The sequence below is a fragment of the Arvicola amphibius genome, chromosome 5 (genome assembly GCF_903992535.2).
Source record: "Arvicola amphibius chromosome 5, mArvAmp1.2, whole genome shotgun sequence".
NCBI classification, from domain to species: Eukaryota; Metazoa; Chordata; class Mammalia; order Rodentia; family Cricetidae; genus Arvicola; species Arvicola amphibius.
In genome coordinates, this window is record NC_052051.1 from 15,330,903 (window position 1) to 15,358,323 (window position 27,421).

The 27,421-nt window shown below is 50.4% G+C and overlaps 1 protein-coding gene across 1 annotated transcript in view; it reads right to left on the reverse strand.

The window, feature by feature from the left end:
• Positions 1-27,176, reverse strand: part of Tox2 (TOX high mobility group box family member 2) — a 117,071-nt gene extending 89,895 nt beyond the window's left edge. Inside the window, exon 1 of the mRNA XM_038330877.1 lies at positions 27,113-27,176. The gene's annotated coding sequence lies outside the window, so the exon portion shown is untranslated. The remainder of the gene's footprint in view (positions 1-27,112) is intronic.
• Between the last annotated feature and the right edge of the window lie 245 nt (positions 27,177-27,421).

Below are 27,421 nucleotides of genomic sequence, written 5' to 3' on the forward strand. Positions count from 1 at the left end.
GAAGTGCCAGGCAGAGCAGGGGACACAGAACCCCGTGAGAGCACGGAGGTGGGAATGCTCCGTCAGAGCAGACGGAGCTGCCCAGACAAACCGCTGTAAACTGACTAGTGCAAAACCACACGGAGTGGTGGGGGCTCCAACGTGGAGTGCTTGCCTAGCAGGGACCCGGCCTGGGCTCTATCCCAGGCAAAACCACCAACGGGCCAAAGCCAAACAAATGAGTGACAACACACACAAGTTATCTTCCCATAGCTCTGGAAGCCGGAAGTCCCAAGCTCATCCTTCAGGCTTCAAACCCTGTCAGGGAAGGCAGCTCCAGAGGGTCCAGGGGGAAATGCACTTCTTGCACCCCCAGCTTCTGATGGCCACCTGCATCCCTTGGCCTGTGACTCCCTTCTTCGCCTTCAAAGCATAAGGCTCACTGCTTATCTCCTGGCATCATCTCCTGTCTCATACTCCCCTGCTCTGCATCTCTCTCAGGAGCTACCCAGAATGACTGTGGGCCACCAGGAAAGCCAGGATAATCCCCCCAACTTATGGTCTTTATCTTTATTATATCTGCAAAGCTTGTTTTGTGCCCTGAGGTGACAGGATTCAGAGATCGGGACATGGATGTATCAAGGGTATATACTTTCAGCCAGCACTGGATAAGTTCCCTCAAGCTGTGGGTTAACTGTGCCCCTGCCTGGAGACAGCCAGGCAGGATGTTCCCACCATGGTAGATTTGACCATAGTGCTTTGGTGTTCTTCATTCCTCTCTTTTCAGCATCAGGATCCTGGGTCTAGGTTCCCCTTAAGATGGTGCTGGCTTAGAGCAATGGGCTAGGAGCAGAAACAAATGGTCTCTTCCTAGGGAAGTGCAGAACGGCAAACATGGGAACTCCAGGCTGGCTCTGCAGGAGTCATAGGACTCTAGAGGGAGACAAAACTAACCTTTACCCTGAGTGACTCCATGGGGCAGAGCCTGACACCTACTTCTCTGCTAACTGCCATGGAACATGTGGGAGGCACAAAAATATACCATACTACTCATTAAGATGAAGAAGGAGTGGGAGGAGTAAAAGAGAGTAATGGGGGTGAATATAATATTAAAAAATAAATAATTATCCTTGTGATAAATGACTGAGTTTTGGGGGCTGCTTGTTACTGAGGCATAGCCCAGCCTAATACACTCTGAGTGAACAGCCTCTTACTGACCTTCTACTACAAGGGAAGGACTTCACAGAACTGATACGTAATCCTGCAAATTACTCAATCAAGATCAGAATCACTGAACAGGCAAGGAATCTGAAATGCAGAGGCAGAGGCGATGGGCACACAGCTGAGAAGTGGGAGAGCTGGGTCTAGCCAGGAGTGTGCTCCCAAAGCCAAACACATGAGCCAGGCACAGTGTCACTTCTGCCATCCCAGCACACAGAGAGCTGAGGCAGGAGAATGGAGAGTTTGAAGTTAACCTGGACTCCACAGCAAGATCCTCTCTCAAAAGCCAATGAACAAAGTCAAACTCCTAACAACTTTAAGAATCAACTCTTGCAAGGTATAATATGGGATTCCAGAACCCTGTCTGGACCCAGACATCTGTCACTTCAGGGTCAGCAGGGACTTGTGCTCAAAGCTAATAAAATCCTGATGCCAGAGCTCCCAAAGACAATGAGTCCATTCCTCAGTCCTAAAGCCCTTGAAAACATACCAAACCCAGCCTGGCCTCTTCTGGTGGCCCTGATGGTTTCTCATACCCACGTGTGTCCATGAACTGAAAGAATATTTATTGAGTATCTGGTTGGTGCCAGACCCTGCTATGGGCATCTAGGGAGTAGCAGTAAACAAAGGCTCCCGGGGCTCACTGTCCTGAGCTGAAGAAGCCATCCATACTCAGAAACAAGTGGCTCACACAGCACATTGGAAGGCTGAACACACATGGAAGGGAGGCAGTGAGCAGGTGAGGAGAACATGTAAGCCAGTCAAACTGGACTTTTAGGACAAAGTTCAGAAAGATAGACGGGGGGAAGGGGAAACAGCCAAGATGGCACAGGCTTAGAGCATCAATGCTGCATCCAGGCCGTCACGTGGAGTGTGCAGGTGTCACCGTGGTCAGCAAGGGGACATCAAGGTGGGCAGAGCAGGCCGGGAAAGGGAGCAGAGGCCAGAAAGAGGATGGGAGGCAAAGCACGCCCACAGATGATATTGTGATCACCCTCCCCAGAGAGGAAGCCAACAGCTGTCCACAGGCTTATCTGATGCTGCGGTTGAGGGAGCAGCAAGGGCAGGCGCGAGGGCCGCTTCACTAGCACCTCTGAGCAACCTCATCCTCTCGAGGCAGCTGGCATCCGCTAGGCCTGTGGCTTCCTCTATGGCTTCCGCATCACAGGGTGCCCTGGTGGCTGCTATTTTTGCCCCCGTTTAGAGTCCTGTGGCACATTCTTCTTTGTGGGGGCACTGAGGACTAATGTGCCTGACCTCTCTTCAAGTGTTCTCTGCTTGGAGTGAATGGAAGAGGCCACTTAAATGTTCCAAGTGTCCTAGGGGAATAATTTCGTCCGGCAAGGAAAAGGGATGTGTGATACATGCCATCTTGTTGGTTCTCATGACACTGCACACTCAGAGAGGTTAGGCCACACAGCCACATCAACCACAGACTGAGGATTCTGAAGGGGTCTGTCTATGGGGCCTGACTTATTACTGCAGGGTGTTCTTCCCACATCACATAGGCCTATGAGAGTTCGACCCAAGCGGAAACGCCCAACAGGTAAGAAAATAAAGCTGCATCGTCCATGGGTGAGATCCTTGGGGGGACCACGACATGCACAGAGACAATCAGGGGGGACTTTGGCAAAGCCTTATAATGTCCTGACCAGCTCTGCAGATTAGTGGGAGTTGGGGGTCTAAAGGAAACCTACCATGGACACAGGAGCCTGAAGATTTAAGAAGTAGGAGACAGGGCAGCCTGGCTGGGAATGAGCTTTAGCAACCTTCAGACAAGATCCTAGAGGAAGCAGAAATCCCTGAGTGTGGAAGTGGATGAGCCTCAGGCAGGCAGGAGAGGCTTCGAGATGGACACAGTGGTGTGGAGGAGCGGCCTGCAGCTTCCAAGAGTCCACAGCAGGGATGGACACATTAAAGCAGTTCACTGAGCTGGCCGCAGGGAGGGCAGATTCTAATGGGAAAGTTAAGGACAGGAGGCTCTTGAAGTCACCCAGGTGGCAGATGACAGAGCTTGGAAGGAACAGCCAGCATCATGGATGGATTAGCTACAACCAGGTGGAAAAGGGGTCAGATTGCATCCAGGTCTGTGCCTATGTTTCCAGTGGGCAGTAAGGGTCACTAAGAGGGGTGAGATAAAGGGCATGGTGGGGGTGAATCAAGAGAGGGCTGCTCCCAGCCTTGTCTCCTCCAGGATGAACCTTGCAGGGTGTCGGTGCTCAGTCCATGCTCACATCCTTCATGAGCCATGAGCAGCCTCAGAGCCTCAATAGCTCCTCAGACGTAGGGAAGTGACATGGATTTCCTAGCCAGCAAAATGCCTTTCCCCACTCATAATTGCTGCTGCTCTGGTGATGTCATTGGGATGACCCCCAGAGTCCAAGAGAGGCAGGAATCCACCCACCTGTGACTATTTTTCAGGCCCCTGTTGGGTCACAGAGGCAGCCACAGCTGGATCTGAGCTGCCTCCTCCAATGGCACCCCACCTCAGTACGTGATCTCAGTAATGATAGGTTGGTTCCTGAAGAAGGCAGCTGAGAAGGGCATGGAGGACCCTGTGGGACTCAGACAGGAAGTTAATCTCCATCAGGAAGCCCACTCTAGCCGTGCCCCTCACACCAGTGACCGCCAGCATGGGAGAACAGGAGCCGTTGGTGGAACGAACTGGAAATATTTCTCTGAGGAGCTTGCCAGGGAAGACACAATGGCCGAACTTCACACTCCAGCCACCTTCCTTCTTCATATGAGCCTTCAGTGGGAGCCTGTAGCATGCCAGTCTGCAGTAGACACTGAGCCTCACCCAAAGCTCCCTGGGTTCCCTTCCCTGGAAAGGGGTGGCATCTTTATTCATGAAACACAGCACTAGGTTTGCGTATCTTGTCCCTTGTCCTCTTAACCTGTCATTCTGTAGGATTAGAGGGGAAAAGTGACCTGTCTGAGGTCACACAGCGATCCCACAGAAAGGAGACCAGCTCCAAGCCAGTTTCCATTCCTGGCAGGAAGTCTGTACGGACTGAACATTCTCACCTTCTAAGCCATTCCCTGTATCCAGCCCAGACCCCTAGCACACAGGTGACAGTCAGCAGCTGGTGACTGCCTGTCCCTGGAAGACTTAAACACCAGTTTACCTACAAGTCTTCAGTAAACTGTAAGACGTGTTCAGCTAAGGGTCAGTTCTCGTTCCAGGAACAGCAAGTCCCATAGTGCCTTCCCTTCCCCATAGGGTAAACCATGGGGGTGATCAGAGCAACTTCTCTCTGCCAGCCCCACCCAGAACACAGTGCCTCCCACTCTAGACACACGGGGAGGCTCTCTGGACACACACGCTTGCCCCAGAGCACGTTGCCCCACCAAGTGTCCTGGCCTCCTCCCCAGCTGAGCTGTTCTGGGCCATCCATCCCTTCAACATGGATGGAGGTCCTTCTAGCTGCTAGACCAAGTATGAGCAATGTGTGTATGACTGTGTGCATGCACACATATGTGCACACACCATCACAGAGAAGGTGCCAGCGCCCACTTTGCAAGTGAGGACAGGGAGACTCGGGCAGCTTGAGGAGCCCATGCTATGCCACAGACTACTCAGGGTGAAGTTAGGATTTGAATGTGGTCACTAACCCAGGCCGTATTGCTTGAGTGGCACCCATAGCTATTCCTGCCCTGGTCTGCAGACTGTGAGACCTTCCCTGGACAATTCTTTGTGACTCTATGGGGACCAGGAAGGATGCTCTCAGGAGGCCTGAGGGATGCCGGTTCCTAGTCTCTCTATGCTCTCCTAATGTTCCACACGAGGAGACATGGGCCTGAGCTGTCAGCTTCCATTTCTGGGATGCACACACATGAAACCAGATCCCAAACAATGGCTGTGGGAAATGAGAGTGCCAGAGGATCAGGCCTTCTGCTCTAGGTATAACACTGTTAACAGCAATGAATCGTGGCTCTCCCCCTCCCCCTGCTTCCCCCCCTAACTCAGCCTCCTCCCTGGGGCCGTGACTATGCTCCTTCCCTTGTCACTGCTTCTGTCTCAAAAGGGTGGCCATGGAGAGCCCAGCTGGTGGTTTCCTGTATCCTTACTTGACAAGGGGAAAAGCAGCCTTTAGTAAATGAGGGAAGAATTTTGATTGCTTCTCCAGTCTCCCAAATCTGATTCCTGGTACCATCTATAGCTGCACCACACCCCTTTCTCAGAAGACTCCCTCCCACCCTCCAGCCCAGGGTCTTCTAGGTCCTCACATGTTATGGGCTGTCACCATCTCAGTTCTCACTGCTTCTTATCTAAGTGAGCAAGACCCCGTCCCAATCTACTCCCCCCCCACAAGCACCTCCCTCTGGCGAGGACTGCTATGTGTGAGTTGAATGCAAGATGATGAATACATAAATATATGTATGAATACATGAAGAAATACATGAAAGAATGAAAGCTTCCTGAGTGAGTACCCTGGGCATCAAGACTGGTGGCTAATCCTATTCAGCAAAGCCAACGCACGCAGAATTTCTTATCAGAGAGGAAGAACCATCAACAGGCCCTTGGATCCTGCACAGCATCCTCACTGCAGAACGTGGCAGGCACCAGTTCCTGCCTGGCCCCACCCATCTTGGCCCTACAGAGCCAGCCTGAGCACCTCCACCCCTGAAGCAGCGGACAGCGCTGCTTACCTTCAGCAGAGACGCACCTGCAATGCACCAGTGTCTTGAGAGGAGCCTGAGCCTCATTCCACGGAAACCTAGGCAGCGAGAGAATGCGCCCGCGACAGCCTCTGTGAGATGCTGCTGCATAATCAGCAGAGAAAGAGAAAAAATGCCAGAAATAGCAGCTTTATAAGCCCTCCTGACGACTCTTGGCCCTCTATTGGCTGGAGGCCCGGCACCCCTGCCCCCCCATCCCGTTCCTACAAGGTGAAACGGAAAAACCTGTTATTTAACCTTTTTGATCCAAATCCATCTTCTATCCCAATTTGGGCCCACATGTTTGGAGCGCCACGCCAGGGCTCCGGGAGCAGAAGAGAAGGCAGCCCCGCTCTCTGTCACCCCCCCCCCCCCCCGCTTCAGAGGCATGCTGCTTGGGAGAAGTTGCTGCACAGGAAGGCCCTTGACAAGGCAAATTGGCAGCACCTGTCAAGGTGCGGAATCTGCACACCTTTCATCCAGCAATTAGACTCCTGAGCACCCACGCTGTGGCAATACCTGCAGCCCTCATACAGGCACGCCAGAGAATGTTGCTCGTTATGCGAACCGGAGGCAGGATGAACGTCTGAAGCCCAAACCGACTGAATACACGAGACACGTCTTTCTATGGATTAGGGTGGATGGGGCTCATCTGCGGGTGCCAATTTGGAGGAACTGGTCAGAAGAGAAAGTGAAGGGCATGGTCCTGTTTTTACAAAAGATATGAACTCTCTGTATGTGCATGTATGTGTGTGCATGTGTGTTCATGTGTGCATGAATATTATGTGTGTGGCATGTGTGCATGTATGCATTGGGGTGGAAGCATGTGCACTTGGAGTCATATTGTCAAGGGCACCAGGCTGTTAGCTATGGTTACCTGCAGATCAGGAAGAGGGAACTCCACTGCTACTTCTGTAATTTTTTTCTTTTATTGCACAGGCAAAAACGTTACATATGTAACAAAATACAAACATGGAAATCTCCCTGTTAATCACTCTTGCTGAAGTTAGGCCAAGGGGTCAATGTTACCCATAACAAGGACATGAGGCTTGCATCTGTATAGGTCCCAGGCCCTAAGAACTACCTAATAATCTCAGTAGCTTTCGTGAAAACACAGCTAAATTAGGGCTCCATGAAGATATGGACTCTAGAAGGAGGGAGCTGGGTTCAAATTCTAGCTCTGTTGGCTGGGACAGCTGACTCCCCTCGGCCTCAGTTTCCCAGTCTATAGAATGGGAAGAGTAATGTTTGCTGGATGCCATGAAGTATGTTCTGTGCTGTTACACGGATGGGATGTTTTGGGAGCACACCAGAGCGGTGTGCTGTCAAAGCTAACAGTGTTTCCAGGCCTGAGAAAGAAGAGCTCTGGGGAATCCCACCAGTCAACACTGGTAACAATGATTGGCTCAGGGACAAACAAGGGCCAGTGCCCAGAGTGAGCAAGAGGGAGCTGTGGAATGGGGTGGAAAGGGTGTAGCTCCCATGACTCTGTGCCTTTCTCCTGCTGTAACAGTCTTCCCCAGCCCTTCCCACCCTTCCAAATCCACTCCAAGAGCTTCCATCCTGAGGAAGTTGCTGTGGGACAATGCTTTTGTATACTGTAAAGATTTGTCACTCACTCATATTGGTTTAATAAAATGCTGATTGGCAAGTAGCCAGGCAGGAAGTAGAAGTGGAGCAACCAGACTAAGAGAATTCTGGGATGAGGAAAGGCAAGAGAGTCAGTCACCAGCCAGATGCAGAGGAAGCAAGATGAGACTGCCTTACTGAGAAAAGGCACCAAGCCACGTGGCTAAATAGAGATAAACATTATGGGTTAATTTAAGTTGTAAGAGCTAGTTAATAATAAGCCTGAGCTAACAGACCAAACAGTTTATAATTAATGTAAGTCTCTGTGTGTTTCTTTGGGACTGGGAGGGACAGAAACTCCCATCTACAGGGAGCCCCTCTGATCTCTCCAGCATGGAGCCATATTCCCACAGCATGCCTCTTCAGTCACGCCAGTTATGTTTCTGTGTTTACTGCGTATCTTCCCCCATGAGATTTTCATCTCCAAGATGCTTGGGACTATCTGTCTTAGTCATCTCCAGATCCAGCTCCTAGACAAGGCCTGATACCTAGTAGGCATTCAAGACAGAGAGCACACAACCATGGCTCTAAGGTCAAAGCCAAGCACATGGCCCTCATCGGAAAGAAAAGGAAGTGAGAATATGATATAAAGACCAATAAAAACTTCAGAGGAGCACTGAAGATGTTAAAGCATATTAAGGCTTAAGGGTACCACAAGAAACTGTCAGGGCTGGAGAGGTGGCTCAGTAGTTAAGAGCACTGGCTGCTCTTCCAGAGAACCCAGGTTGGATTCCCAGCACCCCCAGTAGTGGCTCCCAACCATCTGTAACTGTAGTTCCAGGCAATCTTGTGCCCTTTCCTAGCCCCCATGGGCACTGCACACTCAGGGTACAGATAATACCTGCAGTCAAAATCTACAGCCACATAAAATAAAAATAAAAAAGAAGCTATCCATGAATATTTACATAGATTTAAGGTGACAAAGAACTGTCTGGGCTCAAATTCAGGTGGATAAGGGTAGTTATTGTATCACTATTTATAAATACACGGAAATCAGGTACCCCACAGGATGGGTTATTTTGAAGCATGACTTTCCGTACAGTAAAATGCTATGCAGTCAGGGAAAATAAACAGCGTTTGTTGACGTGGAAAGGAGCACGTGTATCGTGTGTATCTTACTGAACACCAGAAAACATGTTCTTCAGCCACGGGGGACTCTGCTAAATCTGATGTGTGACATCGCAGAAAAGGGGCGGAGGTGAAAATCCTCTCATCGTCATTCACCATTCACTCAGCCACTCAAGGCTCCTCTGCTCTCTCTGCCCACCCACCGCACTGTGACGGTCAGGGTTCCCAGGCAGAGGCAGGTAGTGAACAGGATACTGTCTCCACCCTCCGAGGCATCCTTGCTCACATGGGACACCCATAGGTGTAAAATCTTGACTGCTCAGACTAAGGCCCTTGGGCTAATCCACGGAGTGAAGGCTTCAGCTGTCATTCAAGATGGGATACAGGGCTCTGGAGACAGCTTAGTTGGTGACGTGTTTGCTGAGAAAGCATGAATATGTGAATTCAATCCCCAAAAACCACCTATCCTACCTGGGCACAGGCCTACATGCTAATAAGCCCACCCACCTCACTGGAGAGGCAAAGACAAGCAGATAACAGGCTCATTGGCCAGCCAGATTAGTCTAATCAGCGAGTTTCAGGCCAACGAGAGACCCTGTCTCAAAAAAAAAAAAAAAAAAACCAAAGTGGATAACACCTGGGGATAACATTCAAGTTGCCCCCTATGTATACATGCACACACATGCTCGCACACTCGGAGGGATTTGAACAAGGAGCAGAATCAGGGTACACAGGCACTCCTTCACTTACAAAAATACACGGTAAGCTGAAAATATCCTAAATCGAAACCCTACTGCAGATGCCACAGCTTAGCCCGGGTCACCTTAAACAGGTGCAGGACACTTACGGGCACTGTGGCTGAGTGTCTCAGGGAACAGACTGGCCGTTGTCCTCACAGAGGTCATTAGGATGGGTCCCCAGCCTCTGGGCACATTTTGGCTTTCACACCATCTTGCTTTGCTTTGCTTTGGTTTTGGTATTTGTTCGCTTTGAGACGGTCTCACTCTGCAGCCCAGGCTGGCCTCAGACTCACAATTCTCCTTCCTGCCTTCACTTCCCAGGTGTTGGGGTTACAGACAGGGGCCACCAATCCGTGCTGCTTTTGCATAATTGTGCACAAAAGAAACCTCAGGTCTCACTGTTCTGAGTCAGGGACAATCTGGTTAGAGAAAGTGGGTGCATTTGAAGAGGCTACAGCAGGTTAACCTGGGATAATCCCGGGAAGTTCTTACAGTCTTCTCGCAGTCCTGAAATCCTCCCCTGACACCCTGTGGGGAATGGCGTCACTCTACGGGGCCAAGGCCAGGATGACTGGGCTGGGCTCTTCTGCCCTTGCTGGGAGGCAGGATTCTGGGTATGGTCCCACACACGTGCAAAGGTGATGTTGAGCTTCCCAGCCATGATTTACACACCTCGAATGTGCCAGCAACAGGGCTGGACAGGGCTGGGATGGGTAACCCCCTGCCGCAGCAGGTTAAATACTGAGGCTTCCTTGACAAGGTGAACCTCAGAATGTGGGTCAGCCCCACTCCAGGCCCACTGCTCTCTGCTTAGATTGAACACATGGCCAAGGCACCCAGGGCAGGCTGGGGGAGCTGCAGCTGGCACAGAATGAGGGAGGGGCCTTGCACCTGGAGGCCCCCCGGCGTTTTTTGTTTGAGATACTTGGTTTTCAGATTACTGGGCTGCCGGATGGCTATGGTTCAAAACAGAGACACAGCCGAGAGATGACTCAGCTTCCTGTGGAGGGGCTGTGGCCTGCTGGGAAGACATTTCCATTTCTGCCCTCCTCTCTAAAACCCGAGAGACAGCTCATGATGATGTGTGCTCGTGGGGAGAAGGAGGTCATTCCCAGAGTAAGGGGCAGGGACCACCATGCCTGGCTCTGGGGCCAGCTCACCTGAGTTCAAACTTCGAACCCTCCTCCTTTTTCATCTTCCTCTCGGAGAGGCAGCTTCGCTTCTGCCTCTCTCCCCACTTCTCTGCTTCCCCCCTCTCTCTCCCCCTCTCCCTTCCCCCTCTCCCTTCCCCCTTCATAACCCCCTTGAATAAATATTCAACCTCACAAAAAAAAAAAAAGAAAAAGAAAACTTCGAACCCTATACTTCCTTGTTCGGAAACCTCTCTGGGCCTTCGTTCACTAATGTGAAGAGGGGAATAATAGCCCCTTCCTGGGGCTAGTGTGAAAAGGCGTACAGGTCTGTAGGCGTTACCTATGGGAAGAGTCTGGTACAAAATAGGAGGTTCATAAACATCACCGCTAAGAATGAAAGCCCCCATGCAAGGCTCTCCCTGACACCTGCCCCACAGGTGAGAAAACTGAGGCTCAAAGCAGATTTGAATTTCTGTCTTCCCAGTCGCAAGGATCCATCACACAGCCAGGCCACTCAACAGAGATTTCCCATGACCTACCAGGAATCAGTCGTGAGCACACATGGGCCCTGTACTGTCTTCGTCTACAAAATAGGAACATAAGGAGACAATTCACAGAATCTTCAGGAAAGGCACTGGGGAGATGGCTCAGTCACTGAACTGTTTACTTTGCAACCATGAAGATCTGAGTTAGACCAGATTCCCCAGAACACACACACACACACACACGAAAGATAGAGACAGAAACAGAAACAGAGACAAAGAGGAAAGAAATCCCATAGAGGGGTAAGGAACCTCTGGCCACATTCAGCCATGTCTCATGGCCCTTTCCTTTGCTCAGGAATCCAGAGTGCAGCTCTCCGTGGATCACGTCTCACGGAGAGACTCAGGAAAGCCCCTGAAGGTCTAAAGGAAACACCAAGGCTGAGGACGCAGAGGCAAGGGCGATTCGTGCAGGAAACAATAGCAGCCCTGAGCACCAACACTGGAGCTAATTGAAAAGGAAATCAGAGCAGGTGTGCCCACAGTAGCTCAGGCTGCCCAAAGCTGTCCCCACCCCTGCCCCCTTGCCTCTGCTGACGGTGCAGCCTTAATAGTAACAAACTAATTTTAAACCCTGTGATTACTAAGGTTGATTTCCATGGAACCTACTTTTCGCTGCACCAAGAACCTCACAGGAGCAGTAATTGCCAAGTTCCATTTTAGCTCTGTCGCACCCAACTGTCGGTGCTAAGGCAGCTGCTACGTCGCCAGGTAAGCTGGTAATGAAGTCAGCTTCGGGCGTCTCATTTCACAATATTGTGATGTCTCTGTCAGCACCTGTAAGAGCTGAGAAGCTGTGAGCTTCCATTGAACGAATTACATATGGGGGAAGTGACTGAAGCCGCTTCGCGCTTCTGGGGCTCTCTGTAGAGCCCAGGCCTGCAGGGATACCGTGGCTGCTGAGTCCCGTATGACTCTCCCCCACAAAGCCTATACTCAGGTACACCGCACACTGCAGGCATCCTGATCATCACCCTTCGTTGGCCCCCTCATCCTTGTCCTGTATCTGGTCCTCCTCATGCTGGTGGGCATCCTCAAAGGACCCTCTTGATTTACCAAGCCAATCAGGTCCCCTGCAAAGGAAATAATGAAAAGGGGACCCAACACCCACTGTTCCCATTTAAAAGCATCAAGGAATCCCACTGTCCTCAAGGCCAGAGCCCAGATGGAGCCCTAACCACACTCAGCCCCACTGCCTAGCAACTGTCCCAGGGCTCCAGCCCTTTGGAGACCTGGCTTGTACCGCCCAGCTAAACAGATTCTCCAGGCTCATTTCTATTGGCTCCACTGATCCTTTACAAAAACGAAAAGCTCTGCTTATCTGAGCAAAATCCCATTAGCAGAGGGACTGGGGACGTAGTGCAGTCAGTAAAATGTTAAACGTGTGCAAGCATGAAAACATGAGTTCACACCTAGGCACCCACATGAAAGGCTAGACACAAGGTGGTGCACACCTGTAATCTCAGCACTGGTGGCGTGGACACTGGCAGATCCAGAGCACGGGAGGATCAAGTTATGGCTCAAGCTGAGGTCACATCCCTTCACCTGAGAGCTCGCCTCATCAGGGGCCTCTCCCAGAACCCTTGGGGTGGGCGCTGATGCTAGGCATTTCAACCTTTCTCTCTCTCTCTCTCTCTCTCTCTCTCTCTCTCTCTCTCTCTCTCTCACACACACACACACACACACACACACACACACACACCTCAATGCTCTGGTCGGTCCTCCAGCAACTTCTAGACCAGCAGTTCGCAACCGATGTGCAGAGACCCTTTTTGGGGTCACATATCAGATAACCTGCGTATCAGATATTTACATTATGATTCCTAACAGCAGCAAAGATAGAGTTATGAAGTAGCAAAAAAAAAGTAATTGTATGGTTGGGGGTCACAACAACACGAGGAAGTGTATTGAGGAACTGTGTTAAAGGGTTGAAGTGTTAGGAAGGTTGAGAACCACTGCCCTAGACCTGAGCAGTGCTCGATCTCTAGCTACCCACTCCACCTGCTGCACCAGAATCTGCATTTTAATACGCTCCCCGCCCCAGGGCTCACTGTCCTCATCCCGCTGTGGGGAACCGTGATTGACGTAAGTATTAGCCAAGCCTGCTACTGTGATGTACACGGCTCCTGTGTGGATGAAAATCCCGACACTGCCCAGGTGGAAGTATCATGTCCTTCCCACACACCTTCCTCACTCCCCAGAATTCTGCTTCTTTTCAGCCACGGAGGAACGGGCACAGCCAGTCCCGGTGTCTTCTAAACGCGCTATGCATAATCCCGTCCCCCACCCTTAGGGCATGGTCCAACCTTCTAGACAGGCCCATCAAAGCCCCGAGTGGGGACACTGAGCTCCCAGGAAACCCACAGCGCTGCACAACCATGATGTTTGCATTAGTCAATTAAAGCCTTTGCTTCCTTCTTACAGAGTCTCCGCTCCAAGGAAGAAGGTCCTCATCTGGGTTAGAGATGGAATGGGGGGAGTTCCTTTCCCCTCAAAAGTAACCCCTCTTTGGAGACCCTGATCCAACCCACCAGGGGTTGATCCCTGTCCGAGGGGTACCCATGACCTTTACAAAACTAAACGCTATACCAGACTCCTATGTGCCGAGCAGACCCCAGGGCCAGTCTGGAGGTTGCAGTAATCCAGCTGCGTGTTTGGACAAGAGCCACCCCGCAAAGCTCCGTCAACTCTGCCTGTCGCCTGTGGAGGGAAGCACTCACCTTTGCTAATCACCCTAATTCATTTTTTATTACCGATTTTCCCTGCCTCTGTTTGCCCTCTGATTGAGGATATTACCCCAGGCATTTAAAAAAACAACAGATCAGACCACAATGGCAAACACAGCTCTTTGCTGAAATCTGCACTGATGGGCGTATAATTCCACATCACAAAGGCCTGGGGTCTGCATGTTAGGCAGCCTGGGCAAGAGGTGTCTGTGCGATTGAAGGTTTGTCCAAAGATAATGAGCTGTGTGTAGAGGGCACAAGAAAATGGGCACCTCCTCCTGCTGCAGGTGAATGTAGTCAACCCTTTTGGAAATAGCATGCCCGGGGCTGGGGAGATGGCTGAGCAAGTCGGAAGACCCGAGTTTGAGTCCCCAGAACCCATGTGAAATTGGACACAATAGTCTGTGTCTATCATCCCTGTGTTCCTAAAGTGTGAGGTGGGGGACAGATGGGACAATTCCCGGGAAGCTTGTGGGCCAGCAGTAGCAAGCAACAAAAAGATCTGTATCAAAGTGGCAGGTGAGGACCAACAATCTACATGCCCACATGCATGCACATCATACACAGAGAAAAACATGCCAACAGAAATCAGGAGTCATAAATATACCATATACTCTTCTATTTTTTTTTAAAGACACAGTCACACATAGCGCAGGCTGGCATCAAACTCACTGTTTAGCCAAAGATGACCATGAACTTCTGACCCTCCTGCTTCCTTCCACATCCCAAGTGCTGGAACTATAAGGATGTGCCATCCTACCTGGTTCATAGGGTACTGGGGACGGAACCTAAGGCTTTGTGCATGCTAGATGCTCTACTAACTGACACAGTTCCCCAGAGACCTCCATGAAGCAGTGATTCTAGAAGGGTAGGAAGGGAGGAACAGGATCTACAGACACAATGACAAGGTAAATGACACATTGTTTCCAAGAGAAAACAAAACAAAACAAGAATGGGGCATCTCTGACCGACTGGGCTGGGGCAGCTGGGGCAGCACCTTTGACAGCACTGAATACTAAAAGGGCAAAGGGCCAACAGGAGCAGTGTTCTGGAATCCGCAGTGGGCTAGAAATAGTGATTCTGGGTAGAAAATATCACGTCCATGACTCCCACCTTAGTAAAGAGAAGGGGAACCATCTTTTCAGGACAGACTACTCACAAGTTTGCTTGCTCAACAGTAATGTTCCCACACCAGAGAAAAGTCCCCTTATCTCCGAAGGCCAGGCTGACTGTGCCCTAGATCTTCCAGTCCAAGCAACAAGGGGGCGTGTGTCCCTCCTGGGAAAGCCAAGGTCACCTTGGCAGGGATGTGGGTCTGGGTCTGATGGCCCTTGCCTTAGAGGTCAAACATGAATTCAAAGCCAGAGGCCAAGGATTTCCACCTTAAACCCATCCGGCTGGCATTCCCGCTTTCCTCCCTGGCTCAGCTAGCGATGTCCCTGGTGGGATGCCACCAAGAGATTAGTATTGTAGATACTTGCGAGTCCCAGGCTTAGCTTCTCCTGGCACCGAGGTGGGGAGGCCCAGAGAGGGTAAGATTATTCTTGGAAACACAGTCTGGATGCATTATGGGAGCATTTCTAGAAAACATCTGCCTCTTTCCCTCCTTTCTCCTTACACAGCTCATCACCGAGCACTTATTACGTAGCAAACAACACGGCAGGTGCTAGATGTTACTCTGCTCATGAGGCAAATCACTGGTTCTCACAATCCACTCTCCAGAGGGGAAAACAGTCAAGCAGTTCCACAGATAGATGCCCCCGAAGGAATGTACTAGATGGACGGAGTAGAGGGCGACCATGTCAGGAAGCAGAGTGGGACAAGAGGCTAAAGCTGAGCCTGAAGGGTGGAACAGTGCCAGTATCCATACAAGGATGCAGGGTGGGGCATTCCAGGCAAGGTCAGCTGGCACAGCGGCGTGAATACGGCCACCAGGCAGGCAGCAGGGACAAAAGGAAGGCTATAGCAGAGCTGACTGTGTTTCCAGAAGGGAGTCTGGAGCCCGGGGCTCAACGCAAAGTAGCAGGAGGTGAGTTTTGAAAAGCAGGAAGTGTCTAGACCCCCTGCGAGGATGCTGCACAGGGAGATTTAAGCAGAGCTCTAAGAGGACACAGTTTAGGGCTGTGCAGCTCTGAGCCATAACTCACTTCTGCACACAGAATAGATGGACCTGATCCTGTCACGGGAAGATCTCCGCAAAGGCTCCATAGCCCTCCCAGCATGCAACACTCAGTCCCCGGACAGAAACTGTCTCTGAACTGCTTTGAGGCTGAAGGTCCTGGACTGTAATGCAGGAGGTGGTCGCTTTCAGATAAACAGGACAGCAACACCAAACAGGGCACCAGAGAGAAAACTGTCCTGGGGACGCCTGGACCCATAAGTGCTGACTTATTGTTAATACCAAAACAGACAGACCTCTGTGAGTTCAAGATCAGCCTGGTCTACACAGTGAATTCCAGGATAACCACCCTGATCCTCGAAGACAGGACCCAGGGTCTTTTGCCACTGTTTAGGGCTCCACCTGAAAGGACAGAAAAATGACCCTCGGAAGTGTGACAACATTGCTGAGACTTTATTATTTGGTTCTTATCTTGTTTAAAATCAAAGCCCGGCACTTGGGCATGTGCAGTTAGATTTGAAAACGGAACTTGAGTTAATGCTGCCAGGTGCTATAAACATGAGATCAAACCTTACTGAATTTTATAAATAGGCAAACACTGCTGTTTCCGTTTTGGAGATGGGGAAACCGAGGCTTGGAAATAATGGATGGCTTTTCAAATGCTCCCCTCTGTCCTCACCCCGACCCATCCATCACCTCTGTGCCTCTGGGGACCCTGGCAGCTATGGGGACATGTAGCTGCTGTGGAGAACAGGTTTTGAGGGCAAGGTGGCTCCCAAACCACCTGCCACGATGTACTCGTCCCTCTGTACTGCTTGGACTAAAATCCAGAGGGAGGAGACAAAGGAGAAGATATTCTGATCCCACTATCTCTGGGACCCCGCAGGGACAGATGGCTACAAGAATATCTCCTGTGGAGAGGAGCAAGCTGTGGCTCCCATTACAAGTGCTTTCAGGACACTAGTGCCAGATGCCCAGATGCCTCATGTGGGTTAGTCTTGGGAGTTAGGTCTGAGTGTGTGATTGAGGCTTCCTGGGGGCACTGCAGTGAAAAGCTTCTCGTATTCTCTCCTGAAGACGTAAACTCCTGGATAGAGGTGGTACTCGCTGCTCTCCCGAGGGGCACCTGACCTGAGCAGCCCCAAGTAGCAAGAATGAGCTAGAAAACAACCGCTCTGATCTCCCAGAGATCTCAACACCAACGTGAGGGGAGAGTCCAGTACTAAGAAAATGGCATTCAGGAGACTGAGAAATAGGTTCAAGGTCACAGAGCATCTGCCTCAGCCCCAGAAGATGAACCCAGACAGTTCATCGGTCTCGCGGTCACATGTGCTCTGACACCTGGCTTCGCATTCAAAGTTAACTGAGCTGTCAAGTGGGCACAGAGAACAGAGGAAGCGTGGGGCTCCCGAAATCAACCATGGGGCTGTCAGCAAAAGTTTGCAGAATGAACAAGCAAGCCCCGAAGCCCAGGGCCTACCTCCCTCTCTGGAGAGGCCAGGTCCATCCTAAACACAGCACAGCACAACAACAAAATTTATGCATGAGATTGACCTGGGGTTAACTATGGAGTCAGAATCATTTCTAACAGATTTCTGAGTCATTCTGAAAATGAGGCCCAGCTTCGAGATAAGCATGCTTTAATTAGCTCTAATGTGGAAGCGACCTTTCAGCAAACGAGGCCTGATGTTGAGCCCTAAGGCAAGGGGCCCGGCTGGAGCTGCCAGACCCCTAGAAGAGAAAGTTCTACAATGGGAAAAGCAAGAAGCAAGCAGCACACAGGCTCCTGCATGTGCGCACAGGGATACACGCACATAGTGTGGCTGCACGCACACTTGCACACACATACCTACACACACAAATACACACGCACATGCCTCTCAGGAAGGAGCTTCATGTGGAGGCCACCCACAGAGAAAGACAAGGCCGGTTCCTCTGCCACCTGCAGTACTTCAGCTATTTGGATCAGTTTCCCCGCCTACAAGTGGTAATGGGTCAGTAAATGATTTGTTCTACCTTACTTTTCCCCACAAAAAAAAAAAAAAATACCACAAAATTTCAAACAAACTTACTAAACAGGAACTAGGTGCTTTAGGCGCTGCTAAACATACTTTCACCTTCTCCCCTTGCTTCTAAATCCCAACAATGACAAAAATAAAAATCTACCCGCCTTACTCTATCATAGATAAGGTAGAGGTAAATATATATGCCTTCATGACGCATATATGGTCACAATTCAGATACAGATCTGTATATGGGAGAATCCGATCGGTCCATTAGAGCCCAGAGGGCAGCAGGAAGACGACAGCAATCAGAAACACTGAGACACCACTGGAAATAAAAAAGTCAAAGGACAGACCAACAACCTGGAAGCCCTAAGGAATGTGCATTCTAACCCACAGTCCCTAGAAAAATTCTCCTAACCCAACCCTGTAAAGTCCCACCAGAGGCAGCTGGGGCTGGGAACTGGGCAAAAGAGATCCATGCATTAGTTCAAAGCCTTTGATCACTGGCTTGGCTCCAGCCTACAGCTAAAGACCAACCATATCTTCTATTTTTGCTGTGAACTCGGATGAAAATAACATATATGGTGGAAATCACTGCTGACCTAGAACATCGCTTCCTTACACCAGCACAGCCAGTACCTTGGCCCTAATCATACACGGCGGTGGAGCCTTTCTCATGCATTATAATTCTCGCCGTAGCATCCCTGACCCCCCACCGACTAGATGGCAGAAGAACCCCCTCCCCACAAGCTATGACAACCAGAAATATTCTAAAACTGTGCCCTGATAGAGAAGCCCCGACCCGGGAACTTAAACACATCATAGCAGGGGCTGGCAGGATCGCGGGGCTAGGTTTTCAGCCCAGTACTTCAGCCCTGAGTGTTCCCGTCGGTAAATGCCCTATCTGCACAGTTGGCAGTCATTGTATTTACACAGACCCAAACCTACAGGGTGATTTATCACCTCAGCTTGGGAGAAGCAATAAAAACATATGGTCGGTAATTATTAACTTAATGAGTCATGGTAAATGGTAATTTTATATCTTAGAGAGAAGATGTTGTGTAACACAGGGTGATAAATTTTGATCAATTACTTTGATGCTTAAAACTTGCTACGGTGCAATTGGGATTTCTGGTGCCTTCTGGAGTGAGCTGGAAGATCATGGTTTTACGGTGCATGTTGCTGGATTGCTGGCTTTCTCAGCGACACAGTGGACTTTTCTAGAGGGCCTACTATGTGCTTGGTGCTGAGAATTCAGGATTGGACTGAATTATCAATCCTGAATCCTGAATTCTCAGCCACTCAACCAGATGAAAGACCGTGTGGATCTGTGATCTACTGAGTCAAACTGTAAACCAACAAGCACACAAAAAATCGCTAGGGGCAGTGGCAGCGCTTGACCCTTGGGAAGATGTCACATAGCTGAGTCTCAAATGGGAGTGGGGTTGTGTGGAGACGTGACAATCGTGGGAGAGTGTCCCCTTGGGAGATCTATCCACCCCGGTGGGGTGGCGAGGCCTGCCTGCTGTGGAGCAAGGAAGCCCACAGGCTACACTTCAGCCTGCTTGGTTTAGAGCGGGAGGGAGCAGGGGTGGGGGGGGGGTTGTAGAGGGACAGAGGCTCCGCTTTCTCAAATTCAGATCAGTCTCCAAGATAGTTTCTTGATCTTCTGCTGAAGGGAAAGTTCAATGGCCTGTGTGTGGCTCCCCTCCTTTGCCAGGAGCACTCAACTTCTCGAACGCTGGCCCAGTGGCTGGAAGGCAGTTATCCAGGCCGCTGGAGTTAGCAAACCTAAGAGGCAACCGGGAAGCTAGCACTGCTGACAAGAGGGTGGCGCCAATCCCGCTGGTCAGGGAACTGGACCACTCAGTCTTAGCCTAGAGCCTGGGGAGGGAAGCATCTTTCTGCTTTGAACACGGGGATGTCTTGTAGCACTTGGGTACATAGCCTGGACCTGGACGGTAAGGTGGCCTCCCCAGACCTCCTGTAGGTTCTGAGGGGGTTCCCTTCACCTTGGGTTTACCTGGGCTTCATGAAAACATAATCAGACCTGGAGAGCTGGCCGGGGATAGTTTGTGTCTGAGGGAAGATTGGGGACATAGTGGACACCCAGAAGGAGAGGGACACGTGCTTGGGCAGAGGAAGAAGTTGGTCAGAGACGTGAATGACGACAACCACCCAGCTCTGGAGCGATAGCTGTCTCTCCTGGTGAGCAGTTCCTGGTAAAGCAGTGTGTGACCCCAGACCTGATGCTGCAGCCCGGGGATGGGTGGCACTAGTGTCTTTTTCAAGGTGAGACATCTTGGAGTTGAATACCTCTTATCACAGCCCTTGTGTGTCCAAGAAAAAAGGCCTAGAGTGGCTAAGGCGTATGCCCACGGATACACTAATCACCCTGCTCCTTGTTTTCCCTGCCACCTAAAGAAAGGAATGGATGCTGGGAGGAAAGCCAAGTCCCACCCTTCATAGAGACAAGAGCAGACCCTTAATGGCCGAACTCTGGTGCTCTGTTCCAAGGGGATGGAAATAAAAGGGCGTCTTGCTGCCGTGAGGACTGTGATCTCCAACCCTCCAACATGAGCTGCTGATTTGCCATTTGACAGAGAAGAGACTGGACCCCCGAATAACTTCTCTGTGTTCCTGACGCTTGCAGCAGCATGCAATCCCGGGTCTGTTGTGTTCCACAGCCATCCCACACTGGACAGCAATCCTGGGACTCTAAGAAACCAAGGAAGCAAAAGAGATGACCCAAAGGAATGACAGGCAGCCACACTGCGGAGGATTTGGGGAGCCCAGACCCAAGTGTTCCATCACTGCGGGCTGCTCCCCCCACTAGGCACCGTCCTCTGGGCTGGCTCATGGGACCGTTCTGGACCCCTTCACTCAAAATCACTTGGACGCTGCTCCGTTTTAAACTCCAGGCATTCCCACAGTCTTCAGATTCAGGGGCAACCAGAGACTGAATTCCTCTAGCGCAGAGGCAACCTGGCAGCCCTACACTCTGTCATTCCCTCATGCCCCGAGCAAATGTTTATTGAACACTTGTCTACCAGGCCCACTCTGGAAACACAAGAGTCCTCCCTTACCACAAGGACAACATCTCAAAACCTGCTCAAAAGGCCCAGTGGGAGTTGCTCACAGTAGTCAAGAGGCTGGGCTCCAAGACCCTCAGGTCCGAGGAGAGGGGATGTTTTCACGGCAGCAAGCCCTCCGCTGCCAGCTCTGTGGTCCCAGTTTGAAATAGAATCAATCACTTGCTCCCACACCTGCTCCTTCCATTAGTGTCTTTGCCAAGAGGTGAGGCTGTCGAGAGGCAGCGTTCAGGAGGCCCAAGCTGTGTTTTCTGGACTCTTGGTCTCCAAGCGCATATATATATGCTAAATTACCTCTTTTTAATCTTTTACCTCCCAGTTTGTTATTGTTGAGACAGTTCCCTTATGTAGCTGAAGCTAGCCTGAAATCCATGATAACCTCTCTCTTAACAAAGTTAGGCTGCCTCTGGTATTTTGTTATAGTAATGAAAAGCAGACTTACACGCTCTTTAAAAAGCATCACCACTGCCCCCTGGTGGAGGATCCCTCCATGTACCACAATTATAAAAGATACCCAACTGCTCATTTCATTATATCTTCATACCACTCTGTTCTGAAAGGGTGATGGTCACTGATTCAATTCTCCTTTGTACAACAGGGAAGCAGAAACCCAGGGAAAGCTCATGACATGTTCAAAGTCTCTCAGGAGACTGGAGTGAGCCCGGTAGACCTGGGCTGCTGTTTTGGATATATAAAAGCATGATCCTGGGAGGACCCTCTACAAGATGGGACATAAAGAGTTTCCCGCAGAGATGCTGGCCTCCTGGCAGAGACCCTTAATTCCAGCTAGGCCAAGTCTCCTCCCACAGGACCATCCCTGCCCCCTGCAGAAGGAAGCTGTGCCAATCTCGCCCCCACAGATGCTATAAAGTCCTCAGATCCCCCAAGTACAGGATAGGCAGTAAGAGCAACCTCCACTTCATGGATTTTGCCAGACAGAGCCTCCAGTAACCATGCTTTCCTACTCCCCATCCGTACCCGATCCTCGGCCCAGAACCGTGTGGGTGGAAAGCAAAATAAGTCACCCACCACCACTTACTTACTAACCCATTATGAGAAGGCACTGTGCCAAGTGCTGGGCATGGTTCCTGTCTGCCAGGAGCCCACACAAAACTGTACACAAACAACCAAGCCATCACTACGTAGACTGTGACCTGTAACAGACGCGTGTGACCAGCTGCAGCATCACATGGGGCCTCATTAGATGTGCAAATCCCAAGGGTCCATCCCCCAGGACCAAATGAATGTAAACCCCTGGGAGTGTGGTCCAGGAATCTGCTGTTTAAAACTTACCAATCAGAGGCTAGAGTCTGTCTCTGCTGTTGGGCTCTCTAGCTGCTCCTGCAGATAGTCAGAATTCACTCCCCATCACCCACAGGCTCACAACTGCCTGCGACTCTATCTCTAGAAGATCCAACGCCCTCTTCTGGCTTCTGTACACATGTGTGCATGCATGCATACATACATACATACATACATACATACATATATAATACAGTCATAAATAAAAATAAATGAAGCTTTGAAAAAGTAACTCTCATTATAAACATAAATTTTCGAAATTTCAAGAGCCTGCCAGCAGCCTCCCACCTTAAAACCACAGAATGGGGGCTGGGGTGACGGCTCGGTGGGGAAAGAGCTTGCCGTGTAAGCATGAGGACTGGCGTTTGGATCCCCAGAACCCAGTGAAAACCAGGCATGGAGGTACACATTTATAGTCCCATGCTGGTGGGGTGGAGGCAGGTAGACCCTAGAGGACTCTAGCCAGAATGTTGAGTTCAGTGAGAAACTGGTCTTAAAATGTATATAAAGGAAGACGTCTGTTCTGATTTGCTTTCTGTTGCTATGGTAAAACACCATGACCAAACCAACATGAGGAAGGGTTTGTTTAGCTTACAGGTTACAGTCCATCATGGAGGGACGTCAAGGCAAGAATCTGGAGTCAGAAACTGAGGCAGTAACCATGGAGGAATGCTGCTTACCGACTCTCTCCCTGCTGGCTTGCTCAGCTTGTTTCATATACAACCCAGACCCATAAGCTAGGGGATGGCACCACCCACGGTGGGCTGGACCCTCCCAAGTCAATTGGCAATCAAGAAAGTGCCCAGCAGACACAGTCACAGGCCAGTCTTATAGAATCAATTCCTCAACTGAGAGTCCTTCTTCTCAGGTCTAAGTGTGTGTAGCATTGATAAAAACTAACTCTAACCATGACAACACCCAGTGTCAACCTCTGCCTCCACATGTGTGTGCGTGCATCAGGGCACACAAACACACACACACATACACACACTCACACAAATACACACACACTTGCAAAGCCACACACCACCCTAGGCCATGGCTCACTTTAATGCTCTTGCTTACTTCATATCCAGAGACTTATTAATCACATTACTATATATTTTATCCACAGACAGATAGATAAGCTTTGAGAGCAACAATTTGGGCTTTCTTTGTTCATTGCCATAGCACTGGTTACCTAGCAAAGTTCTAGCACAAAGCACTGATCAATAAATATTTGTTGATTAAATAACAGATGATAGAACATGCCACATCCCACTCAGTAGTCACTGGGAGAGACTAAAGGAAGAGAGCAGGTGGCTGGCCACAGAGTGCTCCATGACAGCGGCACCCAGGTTAGCCTTTAAGGGGTATCGAACATGGATAAAGGATGCCCAGAGTAGAGAGGTTAAACCTCTTACTGGAGTAAATGGCAGGTAGTTGATACCACCATCAACAACTCAATAGCTGGTCTGTGCCAAGAACTATCCTAGCCTACACCTCTCACTCCTATATCCTGAATCTCAGAAGTAGGCTCTTCTAAAGAGGTGGGGCTCTTCTAAAGGACCCAGGTGTTGGCGGAGAATGCTTGTTCGTTCCTGGCCTCCCAGACTGGAAATAATCACACAGAAACTATATTAATTGCAACATTGCTTGGCCTATTAGCTTGGGCTTCTAATTAACTTACTCTTACATCTTAAATTAACCCATTTCTATTATTTTATATTTTATCACAAGGCTCGTGGTTTACCAGTAAGGTTCTGGTGGGCAGGCGTCTTTCTCCTTCAGCCGCTACAAGGCGTCTCCCTGACTCTGCCTTCTTTTCTCCTCTACTTGGGCTTGTAATTCCTGTCTTGCTATATTCTACGCTGCCATAGGTCCAAAGCAGCTTCTTTATTAACCAATGGTAATAAAACATATTCATAGCATACAGAGGGGAATTCCACACCACCCAGGTTTGATTTCTACCCCCCACATGGTGGCTCACAACCATCTGTAACACCAGTTCAGGGGGATCTGAGGCCCTCTTCTGGCCTCCAGGGGCATTGTATCCTCATCATTCTGGCTATACAGACAGGCAGGCAAAATAACCATACCCATAAAACAAAAATAAACAAAGCTTAAAGAAAAAAAATTAAAGAGGATACCTAGGCTCAGCAGTATTAAATAACTTGCTCTTTCCACAAAAAGACTTGTAGAAAAGCACACGTGGCAGGCTTTATTTACAATTTCCCCAGACTGGAAACAAACCCAAATGAAGTACCAAGAGTGCTGTATTTACACGAAGCAATGTCACTCAGCAACAAAGCGGAACAAACCACACACACACACACACACACACCAAAAGAATCTGAAAGACAGACCGAGCTAAAAGGAAGCCATACTCAAAACACCTATGTTGCATATGAAATTCTGGGGCTTAACTGGAGTTAATAGTCCTAAATTGATCTGAAACAAACTATGGAGCTAGAAATCAGGAAAGAAACCCTCACTGGGACAGTGAATGGGTGCTGAGTAGGAAGGGCACAACGGGGCTTTCTAGGGTAAGGGAAATATTCTCTACCTAGACTGGATTAGTGGGTACATGGGTGTTTATATCTGCCAAAGCTCATTTACATTTTATTAAACTAAGTCATACTCAGTAACAACAAGGAACTAGAGAGCCTAGAGGTGGCTTGGTAGGTAAAGGCACCTGTTGCTAAACCTAGCAACCTAACTTTGACTTCTGGGACACACACAGTGGAAGGAGAGAGCCTCAAGTTGTCCTCAGACTTCCACGCATGCCCACATGCCTACATAAATACACGTATTTTAAACTTGTTTTTAAAAAGCTGCACATCATTTTCTCTAGTTCACAAAACCACACACGGAGCTATGAAGCCAGGTTCGCCCTGTCCGTGGCTAATCGGCATCAGTCTGCCTTAGGTGAGCTGGGAGCTTCCAACCTGGTAAAGTGCCTTCCAAACCTGAATGGAAGGAATAATTCAAATCTCGGTGGCTGGAAATCATAGGTCCCCAGCCCCCAGACCACGACAGAGACTCACAAGGAGGCCAGACTACTGTCCTGCTGCGAATTGAGAAACAGAAATGTAGATTCAACCTCAACTGTGCCTTTTGCCTGCTCAGTAACCCATAGGTATACTGCTCCATGACTCAGTTTCCCCATCTAAGAAGCAAAGAGGAGATCAATAGTCCCATTCATGAGATCCCGGATCCTCCATGCCCGAGGCCAGGAGCCGCTGTGCTTACCAAGCACCAATACTACATTTTTAAAAGTAACATACTTGCCTTTTATCTGGTAAGCGATTTTTCTAATGCATGCTAATGTTACCGTGATTAATAAATTACGCAAGAATTCCCAAGCTAAAATGAAGCCACAGCGGCTTTTTATCATTGTGTGTTTTCTCAAACAAAAAACACCAAAAGAACAGCTAGTGCTCATGACTTCAATTTAAAGAGGCTAGGAATCTCTGTGTAGAGGATTGCTAAGGGGACAGTCACCAAGGGGATGGTCGCCAAGGGGACCGTCGCCAAGGGCCCTTCCAGGTCAACTGCCCCACGGTTGTCTGACATCGTTTGGGCAAATGCTTGAGAGACAAGCCTCTTGTCTTGGCTGCAGGAACAGAGCCCCCAGTGTGTGGGCTGTGTTCTGGCTCTGTAACCCATTTTACAGACACACCGCCCCCGTGGGCTATTACCACACCTTAGGTCTCAGTTTACCCTCCAGCTCTGATAGTGAGCCGCTATGAGGGAGCTTGAAGCTTGGACATTTTCTTTTCCACAACCTTTCTACATCGGTTTCTGGAGTCTGAGAAAAAAAAATGGAGTTCCTAGTCACAGTGAACCCCATGAACCATCACGGAAGGCCACAGCCCACTGGGGAGTCTGCCAACAGGACTCTGGCTCAAGCTGAGCCAGGTGCTCCATCACCCCACCCAGCACGAACGACTGAACAGCAGATTCCACATCTAAGCGCATGGTCACACCTTCCGTTCAAGCATTCTAGTGGCTTGTCCCACCCCGCTATGCTCAAAACTTCTCCAGCTATGGGCCAGGGTCCTACAGCATAGATAGAAACCCAAATCTCCACCCTCCACTTCTGCGCCCTCCCCAGCGAGTTGCGATCTCAGAGGTTCTTGGTGCTGAGTCAGAGGTTTCTAATGCTTCTGAATAAAATATGCGGGGTGGGGGTGGGGTAGGATGAGGGGGCTCGGCAGAGTCCTGCTTCCCAAAGGCGGCAGTGAGAGACAGTTTGTCCCCACTCTGATGGGGTTTGCAGATACATCACCTCCAAAAGACCTCTTTTAGTTAATCTCTATCTCCTCCTCAGCCTGGGTACCCAGACTTGAAGGCACAAATGCTCAGTCTCTACCTCGGCCTCTAAACCAGAGGGTGAGCCCTGTCTTACCCATTTGGTGTTTTAAACGTAACAAAGCCAAGGGCAGAAGACGACCCACTGCCCCATCCCTTAGCTCCTTGTAAAACTCCACTTGCTGTTTTTAATCTATTTTCCCACCACCACAGTGGAAGCGGCTCCGGAACCCGCCTTCTCTCTAAGGCACCATCCCCCTCTTAGGCTTCCAACTTTGCGGATCAGCGCACAAAAGATAATCTGCTCTCCCCTCGGCGAGATGCGTGCCGCCCACCTCCGCCCCGGGACGCCCCCCGCCTGCGCGGCTCACGCCTCCCAGACCAGGGTAAACTGCAGAGGGCTCCTGGAGGCAACCGCTCCCTTAGGGCCTGAGGACGCACTTGCAGAGGCCCAGCCCCGGAGGCCCTGCGATCGGCCGGACGCTCTGTTCCTGCAGTATCCCGGCAGCACCCCTGCAGCCAGGAGCTGGGCGGACAGCCTATGGGGTTAGGGGATAGACCCCAGAGGGTCGCGGATGCAGCCACCCGACGCGCACTCACCACGCAGCACCGCAGAGCCCGCGCGTCTGCGCCCCGACCGCCCGGAGACCCACGCGCGCTGTTCAATCCGGGCTCCGAGTGACGAAAAGCCGCTCTCGTCTCCAGCCTGACCCGGACCGACGCACAGACCCGGGGACGCACCGACCGTCTGGCTTCCCAACTAAGTTTTAAAGTTCCCTTCCCTGCGAAGGAAGAGGATTCCGACAGCGTGGCTGCCCCTGACCCTGCCCGATGGGCTAGAAGAGGAGCTGGGTTCCAACTCCTCAGGTCCCAGATCCAAGCACAGCCTCCTGACGGCGCCGCGTTACG